The sequence below is a fragment of the Arachis hypogaea genome, chromosome 18, assembly GCF_003086295.3.
Source record: "Arachis hypogaea cultivar Tifrunner chromosome 18, arahy.Tifrunner.gnm2.J5K5, whole genome shotgun sequence".
In the NCBI taxonomy this organism is placed as follows: domain Eukaryota; kingdom Viridiplantae; phylum Streptophyta; class Magnoliopsida; order Fabales; family Fabaceae; genus Arachis; species Arachis hypogaea.
The window spans coordinates 106,386,118-106,406,613 of NC_092053.1; the positions used below are offsets into that span (position 1 = coordinate 106,386,118).

The 20,496-nt window shown below is 39.0% G+C and overlaps 1 non-coding gene across 1 annotated transcript; it reads right to left on the reverse strand.

The window, feature by feature from the left end:
• Nucleotides 1-6,963: 6,963 nt before the first annotated feature.
• Nucleotides 6,964-7,071, reverse strand: LOC112773700 (small nucleolar RNA R71). The gene has a single exon (XR_003188237.1). It is a non-coding gene; the product is annotated as a small nucleolar RNA R71 (small nucleolar RNA).
• Between the last annotated feature and the right edge of the window lie 13,425 nt (nt 7,072-20,496).

The following is a 20,496-nucleotide window of genomic DNA, read 5'->3' on the forward strand; positions in this document are numbered from 1 at the left end:
CCTTAGTCTAAGGAAGGTTCTCTCAGGTTCACTATCAAAAGAGGATGAAGCTCCTCCTCTTCTACCTGTCATACACATAGCAAACAAACAAAAGAGAAGAAGTGAAGGAATCACTCTTGTTAAGAAGTCTGGTTAGAGTGATTGGTATAATTTGTCAAACAGTTAGTGGATTAGTATGCAAGAATGTAAATAACAATGAAAAGTAATTGAAATTGCTGAGAATGAAAGTGAACATCTGAAATGAAACTAATCAACAAAAGAAAAGAAAAGTGTTCAATCTAGTTATCCTCCGATTTAATCATTGTCAATGCAAAATCAATCCCCGACAATGGCGTCATAAACTGTATAATGGGAAATCTGCCTCTCAACAAATTCCCTTCGGTAAGTATGCCGAATTTGTCGTCAAGTAAAAACTCACTGTAAAGTGAGGTCGAATCCCACAGGCATTGATGGTCGAGCAACTTTAATCAGAGGAATGTTATAGTTGAACTAAACAGAATTGGGTTGAGAATTGCAGAAGTTAAATGGCAGAAACGTAAATACCAAGAAATGTACATGACAGAAAGGTAAATGACTGAATGTAAATTGCATAAAGTAAATCACAGAAAGTAAATTGCAGAAAAGTAAATGGGAATGGGGGTGATGAACATCAAAATAAATAGCAAAATATAGAGAATGGGAAGATAAGAATGGGAAAGCTCATTGGGTTCAGGAGATGTTGCATTCTCCGAATCAAGTTCATTCTCATCTCTTCCTCAATCCATGCAACTAATTGATCTCTTGGCAATCTTAGGTGATTGAATCCCAATTCCTTGGCAATTCAATCTCTCTAAGCTTGAACAATTGCTCAATTCCTTGATCTAATTGCTCAGGAAAAGAGATGAAGTGCGATCACTGATTATACCATATGTCTTTCTAGATCAAAGTTTCGGGAGGATTATATGTCACTATATCCGTCCAACCCCCAATCTTGTCCAACATGAGAAAGCATTTCTAGCATGATTTCCTCATTCCTCTTCCAAGGCTCTGAGGAAATCCAAGTATGAACAATTTTCCTTCTGAGACAATTGCTCAATTGGATGAAGATCGAAAGCTTTCAAGCAAATCAAGAGAATAAAAAGAAGAAGAATAACAAGAACTATGATTGATCCATTAAATTACAACAGAGCTCCCTACCCAATGAAGTGGGGTTTAGTTGATCATCGCTCTGGGAATGGAAAATGGTAATGTAAATTGCATTGAAAGTAAAACTGAGTTACAGAGTAAATTCTGGGTGTTTACAATTTTGGATCCCTCAGGTCTCAATCCCCCTTTCTAGTTCAAAACTACCCCTATATATACTACTTCTCTGATCCTCAATTGAGTCTGCAAGTATTTGGATGTGGGCCCTTGAGCTCAGTTGAAGCAGTTAACAATCTCATTGGGCTTTGCTCAGCTTGCTGGAGGAGTTTGAGTTGGGCAGTATTCACATTAGTCAGGCCGTTAGTGTGAGTAACGTCATGTGCAAATTCCTGGCTCAAAGACGTTAGTGACACCAACGTGGTCACTAATGTCCCATAGTCCGTTAGAATCATGTTAACCCAGCCGTTAGTGGCACTAACGTGGCCTTTCCTACCCTTTAACCACGATAATGGTGTTAACTTTACCATTAACGTCCAAAAATTCACTTCTCCCACGTTAATGGCTTACGTTAGTGGCATTAACGTGGCCACTAACATGGGCTTCCTTGGCCTTTGATCACGTTAATGGTGTTAACTTCACCATTAACGTCCCAAAACTCCATTTCTTCCACGTTAATGGCTCAATTTAGTGGCATTAACCTGGCCACTAACATGGGCTTCCTTGGCCTTTGCTCACATTAATGGTGTTGACTTCACCATTAACATTCCAAAACTCCATTTCTTCTACGTTAATGGCTCACGTTAGTGGCATTAACGTGGTCACTAACATGGGTTTCCTTGGCCTTCGCTCACGTTAATGGTGCTAACTTCACCATTAACGTCCCAAGCTCTCCCTTCTTGCATGTTAGTGCCCACGTTAGTGGAACTAATGTGGCCACTAACGTAGCTCTTCTCTGCTTTTCCTTACCTAAAATCAATCAAACAGATTGCATCAAAGCCTTGCTCTAATCATAAGATAATACATCATTCAATCCTTCCATTATTCTCATGAAAATGTTTAGATTTCACAATGTTTGATTGAATCAAGATATGAATGCATACTCAACCAAATACTTGCTTATTGCCTAAGAAAATATATGAAAATAACCTAAAACATACTCAAAATGGCTTGTGAAACTAGCCAAGATGCCCTGGCATCAAGAGATAAAGAGAAGAAAGAAGAATGAGGAACAAAGGACAAAATAAAAGTTGAGAATTATATTGAATAGGCCTTGTGCCATAATTCTAATGCGAAAGTGCTCGCCTAATGGATAGCCTGTGATTGCTAATGCGGGAATGTTCGCCTAATTGATAGCACTGTTCCTTACTGTGATACACATTGAACTATTAATATAATGAGGTCTATTTTTCACGGGTAACTGTGATGCCAAGGTGTCTAATTGACACAATAAAGGGACCATATTCGGGGTTCACTCCGAGTAATGTCGGGTTGCGGGTAGACAACCGATACATGAGCTCATGGCCTACACTAGGAACAGGCATGCATCATCTTGTTTGTGTATATGTACTTCTTGTGAATTATTTACTGCTATTTCCTTTTTGTCTATGCTATCTACTTGTTATATGTATGTTTGTGCCTTGAATCCCTGTGTTTGTTATTATTTTTTTTTCTGTTTCGTGACAACTTAGAGACAAGGATCCTAGGTTCCCTGATGAGCGGATAATTTATACGCTTTTTGGCATTGTTTTTAGTATGTTTTTAGTAGGATCTAGTTACTTTTAGGGATGTTTTCATTAGTTTTTATGTTAAATTCACATTTCTGGACTTTACTATGAGTTTGTGTGTTTTTCTGTGATTTCAGGTATTTTCTAGCTGAAATTGAGGGACTTGAGCAGAAATCAGATTCAGAGGTTGAAAAAGGACTGTTGATGCTGTTGGATTCTGACCTCCCTGCACTCAAAGTGGATTTTCTGGAGCTACAGAACTTTAAATGGCGCGCTTCCAATTGCATTAGAAAGTAGATATCCAGGGCTTTCCATCAATATATAATAGTCCATACTTTGGCCAAGAATTGACGACGTAAACTGGCGTTCAACGCCAGCCTTCTGCCCAAATCTGGCGTCCAGCGCCAGAAAAGGATCCAAAACCAGAGTTGAACGCCCAAACTGGCACAAAAACTGGCGTTCAACTCCACAAATGGCCTCTGCACGTGCAACACTCAGGCTCAGCCCAAACACACACCAAGTGGGCCCAGGAAGTGGATTTATGCATCAATTACTTACTCATGTAAACCCTAGTAGCTAGTTTATTATAAATAGGACCTTTTACTAGTGTATTAGGCGTCTTTTTGACCATCTTTGAACGCATTGTTCTTAGACCATGGGGGCTGGCCATCTCGGCCATGCCTGGACCTTTCACTTATGTATTTTCAATGGTAGAGTTTCTACACTCCATAGATTAAGGTGTGGAGCTCTGCTGTTCCTCAAAGATTAATGCAAAGTACTACTGTTTTCTATTCAATTCTTCTTATTTCGCTTCTAAGATATCCATTCGCAGCCAAGAACGTGATGAAGATGATGATTATGTGTGACGCTCATCATCCTTCCCCCTTATGAACGCGTGCCTGACAAACACTTCTGTTCTACATGAATTAAGCTAGAATGAGTATCTCTTAGATCTCCTAACCAGAATCTTCGTGGCGTAAGCTAGAATGATGGCGGCATTCAAGAGAATCCGGAAGGTCTAAACCTTGTCTGTGGTATTCTGAGTAGGATTCAATGATTGAATGACTGTGACGAGCTTCAAACTCGCGAGTGCTGGGCGTTAGTGACAGACGCAAAAGGAGGGTGAATCCTATTCCAGCATGATCGGGAACCGACAGATGAATAGCCGTGCCGTGACAGGGTGCGTGAGCATATTATTCACTGAGAGGAGGGGATGTAGCCACTGACAACGGTGATGCCCTTGCATAAAGCCAGCCATGGAAAGGAGTAAGACTGATTGGATGAAGATAGCAGGAAAGCAGAGGTTCAGAGGAACGAAAAGCATCTCCATTCGCTTATCTGAAATTCCTACCAATGATTTACATAAGTATCTCTATCCCTATTTTATTATATAATATTCGAAAACACCATTATCACTTTATATCTGCCTGACTGAGATTTACAAGGTGACCATAGCTTGCTTCATACCAACAATCTCCGTGGGATTCGACCCTTACTCACGTAAGGTATTACTTGGACGACCCAGTGCACTTGCTGGTTAGTTGTATCGAAGTTGTGACAATTATGTATTGAGATCAGAGCACCAAGTTGCTCACGTTGCCGGGGATTGTTTGAGCCTGGACATCACAATTTCGTGCACCAAGTTTTTGGCGCCGTTGCCGGGGATTGTTTGAGTTTGGACAACTGACGGTTCATCTTGTTGCTCAGATTAGGTAATTTTCTTTTTGTTTTCTTTTCAAAAAATTTTCAAAAATATCTCAAAATTTTCTCATCTGTTTTCGAAAAAAAAAATGTTTTCAAAAATAAACTATTCTATGGCTTCAGAATTTTTAAGAATGAATTCTAGTGTTTCATGAAGCATGTTGAAGCCTGGCTGGCTGTAAAGCCATGTCTAAATTCATTTGGACTGAGGCTTGCAATTTGTTATCAAGAGCAATTTAGTTGTTGCTCATCCATCTGCTGCTGATCCATGATCACCTGCCGAAGCTTGGCTGGCCATTGGCCATGTCTAGTGTTTTGGACCGGAGCTTTCTTTGAAAAGCTTGGCTGGCTAGTGAGCCATGTCTAATTCCTGGACTGAAGCTTTAGACTAAGAATGCAAGATTCCTGGAATTCATATTAAAAATTTTGGAATCCTTATTTTTCTTTTTCATATTAATTTTCGAAAAATACAAAAAAAATTTAGAAAATCATAAAAATCAAAAATATTTTTCTGTTTCTTGTTTGAGTCTTGAGTCACATTATAAGTTTGATGTCACTTGCATATGCATCTTGTATTTTTCGAAAATTTCATGCATTCATAGTGTTCTTCATGATCTTCAAGTTGTTCTTGGTAAGTCTTCTTGTTTGATCTTGATGATTTTTGTTTTGTGTCTTTTCATGTTTATCATATGCATTCTTGAATTCTTAGTGTCTAAGCATTAAAGAATTCTAAGTTTGGTGTCTTGCATGTTTTCTTTGCATTAAAAATTTTTCAAAATTGTGTCTATGATGTTCATCATGATCTTCATAGTGTTCTTGGTGTTCATCTTGACATTCATAGCATTCTTGCATGCATCACATGTTTTGATCTAAAAATTTCATGCATTGCATTTTTTTTGTGTTTTTCTCTCTCATCATAAAAATTCAAAAATAAAAAAAAATATCTTTCCCTTTTTCTCTCATCAAATTCGAAAATTTGGATTGACTTTTTCAAAAATTTTTAAAATCAAGTTGTTTCTTATGAGTCAAATCAAATTTTCAATTTGAAAATCTTATCTTTTTCAAAATCTTTTTCAAAAATCAAATCTTTTTCAAAATTCTTAGTTATTTTCGAAAATTCCAAAAATATGTTTCAAAAATCTTTTTCTTATTTTTAGACCAAATTTTCGAAAATAACATAATCAATTAATGTTTTGATTCAAAAATTTGAAGTTTGTTACTTGCTTGTTAAGAAAGATTCAAACTTTGAGTTCTAGAATCATATCTTGTGATTTCTTGTGAATCAAGTCATTAATTGTGATTTTAAAAAAAAAATCAAATCTTTTTCAAAAAAAAAAAAAAACTAATTTCTATCATATCTTTTTCAAAAATATCTTCTCATCTTATCTTTTTCAAAAATATCTTTTCAAAATATCTTTCCTAACCTCCTAACTTCCTATCTTTTCAAAATTTGTTTCAACTAACTAACTAACTTTTTGTTTGTTTCTTAACTTTTTCAAAACTACCTAACTAACTCTCTCTCTCTAATTTTCGAAAATATCTCCCCTCTTTTTCAAAAATTTCTTTTTTATTAACTAATTATTTTTATTTTTAAATTTTAAAAATTTTTCGAAAATTTCTAACATTTTTCAAAAACCATTTTTCAAAAATCACTAACTCTTTTTCAAAATAATTTTCGAAAATTATCCCTCCCCCATCCTATTCTATTTATTCATTCATATCCTAACATCTCATCTCACATCTCTTCCATCCGTACAGTTGTGTTTCTTCCTTTACATCACATTCTTTGTCTCCCCCTCTTTTCTTCCACTCACAAAGGAATCCCTATACTGTGGTATAAAGGATCTCTATTATTATTATTATTATTTTTCTGTGCCTTCTTCTTTGTCATATGAGCAGGAGCAAGGATAAGAACATTCTTGTGGAAGCAGATCTAGAACCTGAATGGACTCTGAAGAGAAAATTAAGAGAAGCTAAAATACAACAATCCAGAGATAACCTTTCAGAAATTTTCGAACAGGAAGAGGAGATGGCAGCCGAAAATAATAATAATGAAAGGAAGATGCTTGGTGACTTTACTGCACCTAATTCCAATCTACATGGAAGAAGCATCTCCATTCCTGCCATTGGAGCAAACAACTTTGAGCTGAAACCTCAATTAGTTTCTCTGATGCAGCAGAACTGCAAGTTTCATGGACTTCCATCTGAAGTTCCTTTAACTGAATTCTTGCAGATATGTGATACTGTTAAGACTAATGGAGTAGATCCTGAAGTCTACAGGCTCATGCTTTTCCCTTTTGCTGTAAGAGACAGAGCTAGATTATGGTTGGATTCTCAACCCAAAGACAGCCTGAACTCTTGGGATAAGCTGGTCACGGCTTTCTTAGCCAAGTACTTTCCTCCTCAAAAGCTGAGCAAGCTTAGAGCTGATGTTCAAACCTTCAGACAGAAAGAAGGTGAATCCCTCTATGAAGCTTGGGAAAGATACAAACAGTTGACCAAAAAGTGTCCTTCTGACATGCTTTCAGAATGGACCATCCTGGATATATTCTATGATGGTTTATCTGAGTTATCAAAGATGTCATTGGATACCTCTGCAGGTGGATCCATTCACCTAAAGAAAACGCCTGCAGAAGCTCAAGAAATCATTGACATGGTTGCTAATAACCAGTTCATGTACACTTCTGAAAGGAATCCTGTGAGCAATGGGACGCCTATGAAGAAGGGAGTTCTTGAAGTTGATACTCTGAATGCCATATTGGCTCAGAATAAAATATTGACTCAGCAAGTCAATATGATTTCTCAGAGTCTGTATGGAATGCAAGCTGCATCCAACAGTACTCAAGAGGCTTCTTCTGAAGAAGAAGCCTATGATCCTGAGAACCCTGCAATAGCAGAGGTAAATTACTTAGGTGAACCTTATGGAAACACCTATAACTCAACATGGAGAAATCATCCAAATTTCTCATGGAAGGATCAAAAGCCCCAACAAGGCTTTAATAATGGTGGAAGAAACAGGTTTAACAATAATAAACCTTTTCCATCATCAACTCAGCAACAGACAGAGAACTCTGAACAAAATGCTTCTAATTTAGCAAATCTAGTCTCTGATCTATCTAAAGCCACTGTAAGTTTCATGAATGAAACAAGGTCTTCCATTAGAAATTTGGAAGCACAAGTGGGCCAGCTGAGTAAAAGGATCACTGAAATCCCTCCTAGTACTCTCCCAAGCAATACAGAAGAGAATCCAAAAGGAGAGTGCAAGGCCATTGACATAAGCGCCATGGCCGAACCTGTGAGGAGAGGAGAGGACGTGAATCCCAAAGAGGAAGACCTCCTGGGACGTCCAGTGGTCAATAAGGAGCTTCCCTCTGAGGAACCAAAGGACTCTGAGGCTCATCTAGCGACCATAGAGATTCCATTGAACCTCCTTATGCCCTTCATGAACTCTGATGAGTATTCCTCTTCTGAAGAGAATGAGGATGTCACTGAAGAGCAAAATGCCAAGTTTCTTGGTGCAATCATGAAGCTGAATGCCAAATTGTTTGGCATTGATGCTTGGGAAGTTGAACCTCCCTTGTTCATCAATGAACTAAGTGATCTGGATCAACTGACATTGCCTCAGAAGAGACAGGATCCTGGAAAGTTCATAATACCCTGTACCATAGGCACCATGATCTTTAAGGCTCTGTGTGACCTTGGTTCAGGAATAAACCTCATGCCCCTCTGTGTAATAGAGAAACTAGGAATCTATGGGGTGCAAGCTGCTAAAATCTCATTAGAGATGGCAGACAGCTCAAGAAAACAGGCTTATGGACAAGTAGAAGATGTATTAGTAAAGGTTGAGGGACTTTACATACCTACTGATTTCATAGTCCTGGATACTGGAAAGGAAGAAGATGAATCCATCATCCTAGGAAGACCTTTCCTGGCCACAGCAAGAGCTGTGATTGATGTTGACAGAGGTGAAATAGTCCTTCAATGGAATGAGAACTCCCTTGTATTCAAAACTCAAGGATCTCCCTCTGCAACCATGGAGAAGAAGCTTGAAAAGCTTCTCTCAAAGCAGAGTCAACCAGAGCCCCCACAGTCAAACTCTAAGTTTGGTGTTGGGAGGCCACAACCAAACTCTAAGTTTGGTGTTGAACTCCCATATCCAAACTCTAAGTTTGGTGATGGAGAGTCTCAACAAAGCTCTGCACATCTGTGAGGCTCCATGAGAGCCCACTGTCAAGCTGTTGACATTAAAGAAGCGCTTGTTGGGAGGCAACCCAATGTTTATCTAATTCTTATTTTTATTGTTTTTCATGTTTTCTTAGGTTCATGATCATGTGGAGTCACAAAATAAATATAAAAATTGAAAACGGAATCAAAAACAGCAGAAGAAAAATTACACCCTAGAGGAGCATCTGTCTGGCGTTCAGCGCCAGAACAGAGCATGGTTCTGGCGCTGAACGCCCAAAATGGGCAGCTTCTGGGCGCTGAACGCCAGAACAGGCATGGTTCTGGCGTTCAACGCCAGAAATGGCACACAGATGGGCGTTGAACGCCCAAAATGGCCACCAACCTGGCGCTGAACGCCCAGAGTTGGATACAAAGGCATTTTTACATGCCTAATGGGTGCAGGGATGTAAATCCTTGAACACCTCAGGATCTGTGGACCCCACAGGATCCACTCAGGATCTGTGGACCCCACAGGATCCCCACCTACCTCCACTCACTTCTTCTCACCACTCTCTTTCACACAACCCCATAAACACTCTTACCCAAAAACCCTTCACCAATCACCTCAAACTCTCTTCCCCATCACCTCTTCACCACTCACATCCACCCACTCCTCCCAATAAACCTACCTCATAAACTCCACCTACCTTCAAAATTCAAAACCAATTTCCCACCCAAACCCACCCATATGGCCGAACCTTAACCCCCCCTCCATTCCCTATATAAAGACCTCTATTCTTCACCAAATTCACACAACACACCCCTCTACACTCTCCTTAGCCGAAACCACATCTCCCTCTCCCTCTCCATATTTCTTCTTCTTCTTCTTCTATTCTTTTGTTTATTGCTCGAGGGCGAGCAATATTCTAAGTTTGGTGTGGTAAAAGCATAGCTTTTTTGTTTTTCCATTACCATTGATGGCACCCAAGACCGGAAAATCCTCTAGAAGAGGGAAAGGGAAGACAAAAGCTTCCACATCCGAGTCATGGGAGATGGAAAGATTCATCTCTAAAGCCCATCAAGACCACTTCTATGATGTTGTGGCCAAGAAGAAGGTGATCCCTGAGGTCCCTTTTAAACTCAAAAGAAATGAGTATCCGGAGATCCGACATGAAATTCAAAGAAGAGGTTGGGAAGTTCTAACAAATCCCATCCAACAAGTCGGCATCCTAATGGTTCAAGAGTTCTATGCCAATGCATGGATCACCAAGAACCATGATCAAAGTAAGAACCCGGATCCAAAGAACTATGTTACAATGGTTCGGGGGAAATACTTAGATTTTAGTCCAGAGAATGTGAGGTTGGCGTTCAACTTGCCATACATGGAAGAGAACGCACGCCCCTACACAAGGAGAGTCAACTTTGATCAAAGGTTGGACCAAGTCCTTATGGACATATGTGTAGAAGGAGCTCAATGGAAGATTGACTCCAAAGGCAAGCCGGTTCAACTAAGAAGATTGGACCTCAAGCCTATTGCTAGAGGATGGTTGGAGTTTATTCAATGCTCAATCATTCCCACTAGCAACCGGTCTGAAGTTACTATAGACCGGGCCATCATGATCCATAGCATCATGATTGGAGAAGAGGTGGAAGTTCATGAGATTATACCTCAAGAACTCCACAAGGTGGCTGACAAGTCCTCCACCATGGCAAGGTTAGCCTTTCCTCACCTCATTTGCCACCTATGCAATTCAGCTGGGATTGACATAGAGGGAGATATCCTCATTAAAGAGGAAAAGCCCATCACTAAGAAAAAGATGGAGCAAGCAAGAGAGCCCAGTCATGGAGCTCAAGAGGCGCAAGAAGCTCATCACCATGAGATTCCGGAAATGCCTCAAATGCACTTTCCTCCACAAAACTATTGGGAGCACATCAACACCTCCCTAGAAGAATTGAGTTCCAATATGGGACAACTAAGGGTGGAACATCAAGAGCACTCCATCATGCTCCATGAAATAAGAGAAGATCAGAAAGCAATGAGGGAGGAGCAACAAAGACAAGGAAGAGACATAGAAGAGCTCAAGAACATCATTGGTTCCTCAAGAAGGAAACGCCACCATCACTAAGGTGGATTCATTCCTTGTTCTTCTTTCTTCTGTTTTTCGTTTTCTATGTTATGTGCTTATCTATGTTTGTGTCTTCATTACATGATCATTAGTAGTTAGTAACTTTGTCTTAAAGTTATGAATGTCCTATGAATCCATCACCTCTCTTAAATGAAAAATGTTTTAATTCAAAAGAACAAGAAGTACATGAGTTTCGAATTTATCCTTGAACTTAGCTTAATTATATTGATGTGGTGACAATGCTTCTTATTTTCTGAATGTATGCTTGAACAGTGCATATGTCTTTTGAAGTTGTTGTTTAAGAATGTTAAATATGTTGGCTCTTGAAAGAATGATGACTAGGAGACATGTTATTTGATAATCTGAAAAATCATAAAAATGATTCTTGAAGCAAGAAAAAGCACAAAGAACAAAGCTTGCAGAAAAAAAAAAGAAGAAAAAAGAAAAAAATAGGCGAAAAAAAAGAATAAAAAAAACAGAAAGAAAAAGAAAAAGCAAGCAGAAAAAGCCAATAACCCTTAAAACCAAAAGGCAAGGGCAAATAAAAAGGATCCCAAGGCTTTGAGCATCAGTGGATAGGAGGGCCTAAAGGAATAAAATCCTGGTCTAAGCGGCTAAAACAAGCTGTCCCTAACCATGTGCTTGTGGCGTGTAGGTGTCAAGTGAAAACTTGAGACTGAGCGGTTAAAGTCAAGGTCCAAAGCAAAAAAAGAGTGTGCTTAAGAACCCTGGACACCTCTAATTGGGGACTTTAGCAAAGCTGAGTCACAATCTGAAAAGGTTCACCCAGTTATGTGTCTGTGGCATTTATGTATTCGGTGGTAATACTGGAAAACAAAGTGCTTAGGGCCACGGCCAAGACTCATAAAGAAGCTATGTTCAAGAATCATCATACTGAACTAGGAAAGTCAATAACACTATTCGAAATCTGATGTTCCTATAGATGCCAATCATTCTGAACCTCAATGGATAAAGTGAGATGCCAAAACTATTCAAGAGGCAAAAAGCTATAAGTCCCGCTCATATGATTGCAGCTATGTTTCATTGATTGTTTGGAATTTATAGTATATTCTCTTCTTTTTATCCTATTTGATTTTTAGTTGCTTGGGGACAAGCAACAATTTAAGTTTGGTGTTGTGATGAGCGGATAATTTATACGCTTTTTGGCATTGTTTTTAGTATGTTTTTAGTAGGATCTAGTTACTTTTAGGGATGTTTTCATTAGTTTTTATGTTAAATTCACATTTCTGGACTTTACTATGAGTTTGTGTGTTTTTCTGTGATTTCAGGTATTTTCTGGCTGAAATTGAGGGACTTGAGCAGAAATCAGATTCAGAGGTTGAAAAAGGACTGTTGATGCTATTGGATTCTGACCTCCCTGCACTCAAAGTGGATTTTCTGGAGATACAGAACTCGAAATGGTGCGCTTCTAATTGCGTTGGAAAGTAGATATCCAGGGCTTTCCAGCAATATATAATAGTCCATACTTTGGCCAAGAATTGACGACGTAAACTGGCGTTTAACGCCAGCCTTCTGCCCAAATCTGGCGTCCAGCGCCAGAAAAGGATCCAAAACCAGAGTTGAACGCCCAAACTGGCACAGAAACTGGCGTTCAACTCCACAAATAGCCTCTGCATGTGCAACACTCAGGCTCAGCCCAAACACACACCAAGTGGGCCCAGGAAGTGGATTTATGCATCAATTACTTACTCATGTAAACACTAGTAGCTAGTTTATTATAAATAGGACCTTTTACTAGTGTATTAGGCATCTTTTTTACCATCTTTGAACGCATTGTTCTTAGACCATGGGGGCTGGCCATCTTGGCCATGCCTGGACCTTTCACTTATGTATTTTCAACGGTAGAGTTTCTACACTCCATAGATTAAGGTGTGGAGCTCTGCTGTTCCTCAAAGATTAATGCAAAGTACTACTGTTTTCTATTCAATTCTTCTTATTTCGCTTCTAAGATATCCATTCGCACCCAAGAACATGATGAAGGTGATGATTATGTGTGACGCTCATCATCCTTCCCCCTTATGAACGCGTGCCTGACAAACACTTCTGTTCTACATGAATTAAGCTAGAATGAGTATCTCTTAGATCTCCTAACCAGAATCTTCGTGGCGTAAGCTAGAATGATGGCGGCATTCAAGAGAATCCGGAAGGTCTAAACCTTGTCTGTGGTATTCTGAGTAGGATTCAATGATTGAATGACTGTGACGAGCTTCAAACTCGCGAGTGCTGGGCGTTAGTGACAGACGCAAAAGGAGGGTGAATCCTATTCCAGCATGATCGGGAACCGACAGATGAATAGCCGTGCCGTGACAGGGTGCGTGAGCATATTATTCACTGAGAGGAGGGGATGTAGCCACTGACAACGGTGATGCCCTTGCATAAAGCCAGCCATGGAAAGGAGTAAGACTGATTGGATGAAGATAGCAGGAAAGCAGAGGTTCAGAGGAACGAAAAGCATCTCCATTCGCTTATCTGAAATTCCTACCAATGATTTACATAAGTATCTCTATCCCTATTTTATTATATAATATTCGAAAACACCATTATCACTTTATATCTGCCTGACTGAGATTTACAAGGTGACCATAGCTTGCTTCATACCAACAATCTCCGTGGGATTCGACCCTTACTCACGTAAGGTATTACTTGGACGACCCAGTGCACTTGCTGGTTAGTTGTATCGAAGTTGTGACAATTATGTATTGAGATCAGAGCACCAAGTTGCTCACGTTGCCGGGGATTGTTTGAGCCTGGACATCACAATTTCGTGCACCATTCCCCTTGTACCTTGCTGAAAATTCTAGGTTCTCACCCTTCTTTTCTTTCTTTCTCCCCCTCCTCAGACGGGTTCGGCAGAGGAGCTCTTTGAGTTTCGTTCTATCCTGAGCTATAAGGATCCAGCGCGCGGCGGAATCTTCATATAGAGCACGTTGGACCACTTTTTTGGACGATGTTCGGAGATCACTCCAGAGTTAGTCACAGTGAATCTTTCGCTCCTTTTTTATGATCTTAGTATTAATTTTCCCTCGCTTTTGTAGTACTTTTAGAGAAGTAGGACATCTTAGTAGTTCGGTTCCAGTTTAGAAAACCCGTGTGAGGGTTAGGATTGACTTCCTCTTTTGTATCTGTGCATATAACTTGGTGTGATACTCGGCTTATGATAGACGGCATGTATCCTTAAACTTAACTCATGCGTATATTTGTATATATGTTTATATATGTTAGTTTCTATTGCCATGTGTTTTTGTACATCATAACTTTAAAGAAACTAACCTTGCGAGCAACTAATGCTGAATCCACGAATAATAGTTTATTCACGATTGAATCAATAAAGGCTTTTATTAATTTTTGTTTCGAAATTCTGAGTCTAGAGCTAAGTAGGTCCTTACGACGAGTAACACCTGAACAGTTGGCATTGGTCATGACGTGTCAAAGGTTGGGGTGTTACATGTTGGTATCAGAGCAGTTCGTTCTTTAAGCCTTGGGATGGACTATCTATGCTTCCTTGAATACTCTGAATCTTTTTATACCATGTAGTTAGGATATTTTGGTAATATATTCTGCATAAAAGTCTGTGAACATCCATTGTAGTAATATTAATACTTGATTTTGATATATTAAGCTTGATCACCTTAATATTGATTATTGGGTATTGATAGGACTCAAATGGCTGCGAATAGGCGAGGACACCCTCGACTGGAGAGAACAAGCGAGGGAACTTTTCTTGATGCGACGGCTATTCTCAAATCTGTAAATGCTATGGCCGCTGCTGTACGTGATTCAAGAGCTGCTACTAACCGAGTAGCTGAACGTCTTGATCGTTACAACGGAGCTGAAAACAACCATGAGCCTAGACATGAAATGAAAATGGCGAAGAAGGTGAAGGTGGACTACGTAATAATAACCAGCCCATGACTATAGCCACTTTCTTCAAGATAAATCCGCCTCAATTCCATGGGGACACTAGTGCTACATGAGCTGATGAATAGTTTAAAGAAATAGGACGAGCAATGCGAGCCCAACAAGTCCCTGAAGGACAGCGAGTAGAATTTGCTGCTTATATGTTGAGGAATGACGCGCAATATTGGTGGCAGGGAATACTCCAACTACTAGGAAGAGAAGCTATTGACATCTCCTGGGAGGAATTTTCAGTTGAATTTTATAAGAAGTATTTTCCTCAGTGTTTTCGCACTGCTAAGGAATTGGAGTTGCTTCAGTTGAAATAAGGAAACATGACAGTCACTGAGTACACTCTCAAATTTGAAGAGTTATGCATGTTCTTGAAAGTTTGTCAAGGATCACCAGCTGCATTTGAGAAATGGAAGTGCATCAAGTTTGAAGGAGGACTTAGAGAAGAACTGTTAGCTCATGTGGGCCCGATGGAAATACAGAATTTTGTAGAATTATTTAACAAGAGCCAACTGACGGAGGAATGTGTAAAGAAGCTGGTGGCAACACAAACTAATCACAAGAACCTTCTAACAAGGGATTTCAATCGTAACCTCGCTCCTCAAGGAAGAAACTTCAAAGTAACTCGGCAGCCGGACTTAGGCAAACAGCTGCAACCAACCCAACCAAAATTGGCATGCACTGTGTGTGGAAAGAATCATAGAGGCAAACCCTATTTATTGAAATCTGGGATTTTCTATAATTGCGGAAAGCCCAGACATATAGCCAAAAAATGCATACGCCGAAAGCCTAAATTTGGTTCCTCTGGACAGCAACAGCCAGGAAGGGTGTTTGTTTTGGATGCGGGAAATACTACCGAAACCGATCCTCACACTCGAGGTAACAAAATTTTGAGGACAAAATTTTTTTAGGGGGTAGAATGTAACCACCCTACCCCATGAGGCCTGTGATTTCTAATTCTTTACAGCGTTTGCTGACACGCATAGGTTCATATATATATAGCATAGATAACGAATTAGAATTAGAACACATAGCACAAAACTTTTCTTTTAATACTTCCAAGCGACAAACCTTTTTCCGATTCAATTATTCTATGGAATAAGTACTCCCAAAAGATTTTAATAATCTCTTTGGTTGTTCTTAAAGAGAACTAATGAATGAATCATTGAACCATATTAGTTAGATAATCCAAACCCTTGAAACGGTTTGGTTTCCCTTTTCCCGGTTCAACCAAACCATGCTTCCCTTAAATAAACTAGACCTAAAGAAACTCTGATTAAACTCATCTTCTCTTCTCCTGTCACAACCAAATGTGTTTTCAAAGGAAACCATGGTTACCTCTTCATGTAATCACTGTGATGTGGTGTTGCAAGAGGAGGAGGCAACGAAACCTTGCCACACCAGCTCACCTCTTTCCACCTTCTGTAGATATATATAGATGAGCCAAGTCTCTCAATTTTCCTAGAAACCACACGAAGAGAAGAAAAGAAGCAAGAGTGGTGGCCAAGAAGAAGGAAGAGGAAGACCCAATAGAAATCATCGTCATCTGCGTGCGTCACCACCAAGAAGAAAGAGAAGGGCCATCAAGGGAGCTGCTACCCGAAGCCAACGAAGGAACCTTACCTCTTTCCCTTCCTAGTTTTCTTAGTGTTCTTCTTGTTGGGTAAGAACCAGTAACTCTGTGTTCTGTTGCTTTTCCCTAAATTAAAGATTCTACCCTTATTGAGCTTCAATTCTTTTAATTCGTGACCAAACCAATCAAATTCAGCCCATCACAAGAGTAAGAACTCTTTTCTTGCTCCATATACAACTTGGCCAATTAGCCCTGTGAATTGACAAATATCTTTAATTATGTTTGTTAGGGTTATCTGATTTAATATAGCAAAGGACAGACTTTGGTTTGTGAAATTCTCAAGGAGGGGTAAGGAAAAGTATATATAGAATATCTTGTTTGCAGTTGTGTGTACTGGTGATGATTGATGGTTTATCATGTGTTTGATTGATGAGAAGTGTTTATTGATTTTCTATTTTGATGAAATGTAGAAAAGTGAATTAGAGTTATGAATGTGCATTTGTAAAAAGGGGTAAATTAATGAGTATAAACTCTTAGAGCTGTGCTGACTATGCTAGCAACTTTAGTTAGTTAAAAGAAAGGTGAAATTATGTTTTTAGATAAATTCTAGGCTTGAACATAAGATTTGGTATGTGAGGTTGTTGGAAATACATTGTGCAGAATTTCTGTAAAATCCGTATAATTGGCAGCAGAACGAACGACTTTCTGTGAGCAAGTGGTTTGGAAGATATGAATTTTTGAAGTTTAGTGGTTGCTGTAGAATTTTCTGGTTTTCAGACGCTATAACTTTTGATTTAAACAGAATTTTGAGTTGCTCTTAAAAGGAAGATTTATCAGTATATTTTAAGTGAGAACAAGTTTCATGTCCATATCTATATTGTAGACTTAGATAAGTCATTTGGAAGATGGGTTGTTTGCTGGAAATTCTGAAATTAGTTATGAAAATAGGGCACCACTTCCAATTGATAATTAATTACTCAAATGAAGTGATATGAACCTGAAACTTTTGGATTTTGAAACTTAGAGATGTTGACTGTAATCCTACCAAAATTTAGAAGCAATGGATTAGAATTGGAATTATTGTGGAATTTATAAAAAACACTGCTGCTGTTTGTTTTTCTAAATTTTTGTAAATGTAGTAGAAGAATTCTAACTCTTGTAAAAAAAATTCTATTCTAATCCAAGTTCAGCAAAACCTAACTTAAATTGAGGAGGATCTCTAGAGTTACCTTACTAAGAAAAATAGGTCGTGCATAAGTATTCATAACACAAGAAGGTTTTAGATTAAACAAGCTTAGGAAATGAAAAGAAATGTAAGTTGCCCTTAGGAAGGGTTAAAGTTAAAGACAATGATATTGAGAGATAAAGAGAAGAAAGAAGAATAAGGAACAAGGAACAAAATAAAAGTTGAGAATTATATTGAATGGGCCTTGTGCCGAACTGCTAAGGCAAAAGTTCCCGCCTAACGGATAGTCTAAGATTACTAATGCGGGAATGTTCGCCTAATTGATAGCACTATTCCTTACTGTGATACACATTGAACTGTGATTATAATGAGGGTAATTGACATGGGTAACCGTGATGCCAATGTGTCTAATTGACACAGTAAAGGGACCATATTCGGGGTTCACTCCGAGTAACGTCGGGTTGCAGGTAGACAACCGACGTATGAGCTCATGGCCTGCACTAGGAACAGGCATGCATCATCTTGTTTGTGCATATGTACTTCTTGTGAATTATTTACTGCTATTTCCTTTTTGTCTATGCTATCTACTTGTTGTATGTATGTTTGTGCCATGAATCCCTGTGTTTGTTATTATTTTTTTTCTGTCTCGCGACAACTTAGAGACAAGGACCCTAGGTTCCCCTTTTACCTTGCTGAGAACTCTAGGTTCTCACCCTTCTTTTCTTTCTTTCTCCCCCTCCCCAGACGGGTTCGGCAAAGGAGCTCTTTGAGTTTCGTTCTATCCTGAGCTATAAGGATCCGACGCGCGGCGGAGTTTTCATATGGAGCACGCTTTGGACCACTTTTTTGGACGATGTTCGGAGATCACTCCAGAGTTAGTCGCCGTGAATCTTTCTCTCATTTTTTATGATCTTAGTATTACTTTCCCCTCACTTTTGTAGTACTTTTAGAGGGGTAGGACATCTTAGTAGTTCGGTTTCAGTTTAGGAAACCCGTGTGAGGGTTGGGACTGACTTCTTCTTTTGTATCTGTACATATAACATGGTGTGATACTCGGCTTATGATAGACAGCACATATCCTTAAACTTAACTCATGTGTATATTTGTATATATTTATATATGTTATTTTCTGTTGCCATTTGTTTTTGTACATCATAACTTTAAAGAAACTAACCTTGCGAGCAACTAACGCTGAATCTACGAATAATAGTTTATTCATGATTGAATCGATAAAGGCTTTTATTAATTTTTGTTTCGAAATTCTGAGTCTAGAGCTAAGTAGGTCCTCACGACGAGTAACACCTGAACAGTTGGCATTGGTCATGACGTGTCAAAAGTTGGGGTTTTACAACTCCCAATCATTCAACCACTATTCATATATTCAATTCAATCCATATCATCCAACAACTACATTAACATTTCAAAATCCTATCTTAGGGTCACTAGTCTAAGTTTTCACATTACATTATATTTTAGATACAAGAAACCGAAACCATACTTTGGCCGATTCCCGTTCAACCCGAAATTCTTCCAATTTCACTTTTTCCTCAACTTTCAAGGTTCCAACACCCTTCAAACAGATTTCTCAGAACTAAAGGCCCATTCCAAGCTCTCCAAGACCTCAATCAAGCTTCAATATACATATATACATATTGTCTAACACACATAACATACACCCACACTTAGGATTGAGAATCTTACCACACCCAAGGATCAAAGAGGCAAGAAGAAGCTTTTCTTTCAGGCTAATTGGATCTTATAACATCAAAACTCAAAAATCTCAACACTTTACCCACTAAATTTTTGAAATTAAGGGCTGAGGAAACTGAAATAAAATCGTGGCTTACCTCAAGAACAAGGTTGTGGGCTTTGTAGAGCTTGACGTCGCGGTCGCGTAGCTACAAACGGTTCGGCGATCGGAGCTCCGGATCGAAAGTTATGTGGATTTGAAGCTAACCAAGGGTTTATGTTTCTATTGGAAGTGTTCTTCCCCTTTTGCCAAGTTCCAGCGTGAATGGCATGGTAGAAAGGACAAAAGTACACTAGATCATCCAAGTAATACCTGAGCAAGTCAGGGTCGATCCCACGAGGATTATGGTTTGAAGCAAGCTATGGTTATCTTGCAGGTCTTAGTCAGGCAGATCAGAAGGTTGTTGGATTGATGTAAGGGCAATTCATGAAAGGAATATATTGTATATATTAAAATCAATAATAGGAATAAGGTAAAGGATTGGAGTTGCTTTGCCTTTCTGAATTAACTCTAGTATTACTGTCTTCTCTGCTTGTGAGTGATTTCTTCTATGGCAGGCTGTATATAATCAACACCGTGAGCCGTGGTCATTGATCTCCTCTGCTACAGATTGAACACCATTGACCGTGGTCATCCAATCTGACGAAAGGTGAAGCTTCCAAGCTGACATGGGGAGAAGAGACAACACCCCAAGCTGACATGGAGAAAATAATACCCCAAGCTGACATGGAAAAAATAATACCCCAAGCTCAATAGTATCCATAGGACTAATCCCTGACTGACATGTGGGAGACAACACCCCAAACTCAATAATGTTCAATCTTTAGCTTACATATGCATCTCCGGCATACTCGCGACACTATTGCACTTTCTTAATAAATCATAAGCATTTACTCATTCCTCTTATATTTTATGACACACAATTATAAATTCATAACTCGTCTCATCGTCCTCATTTCGTTAATGTCTACGATTATCTCATTCATTAATCTCAATATTATATTACTCTTTTAACTGCCTCATATATCTCTTTTCCATCATCCTATGAAAACAACAGCCATCTTCTCCAATCCTTAGTTTAGTTATCTTCCTTCATCTCTAAGTTACCTCTTATTTCCTAGCTTCATCCTATTGTTAAGCTTACTAACAATATTTAGACTAAAGAAATGAAAATAGAAGTCTAGAGATTCGAGTTTGAGCTTTCAAACACAAAATCTATTTTT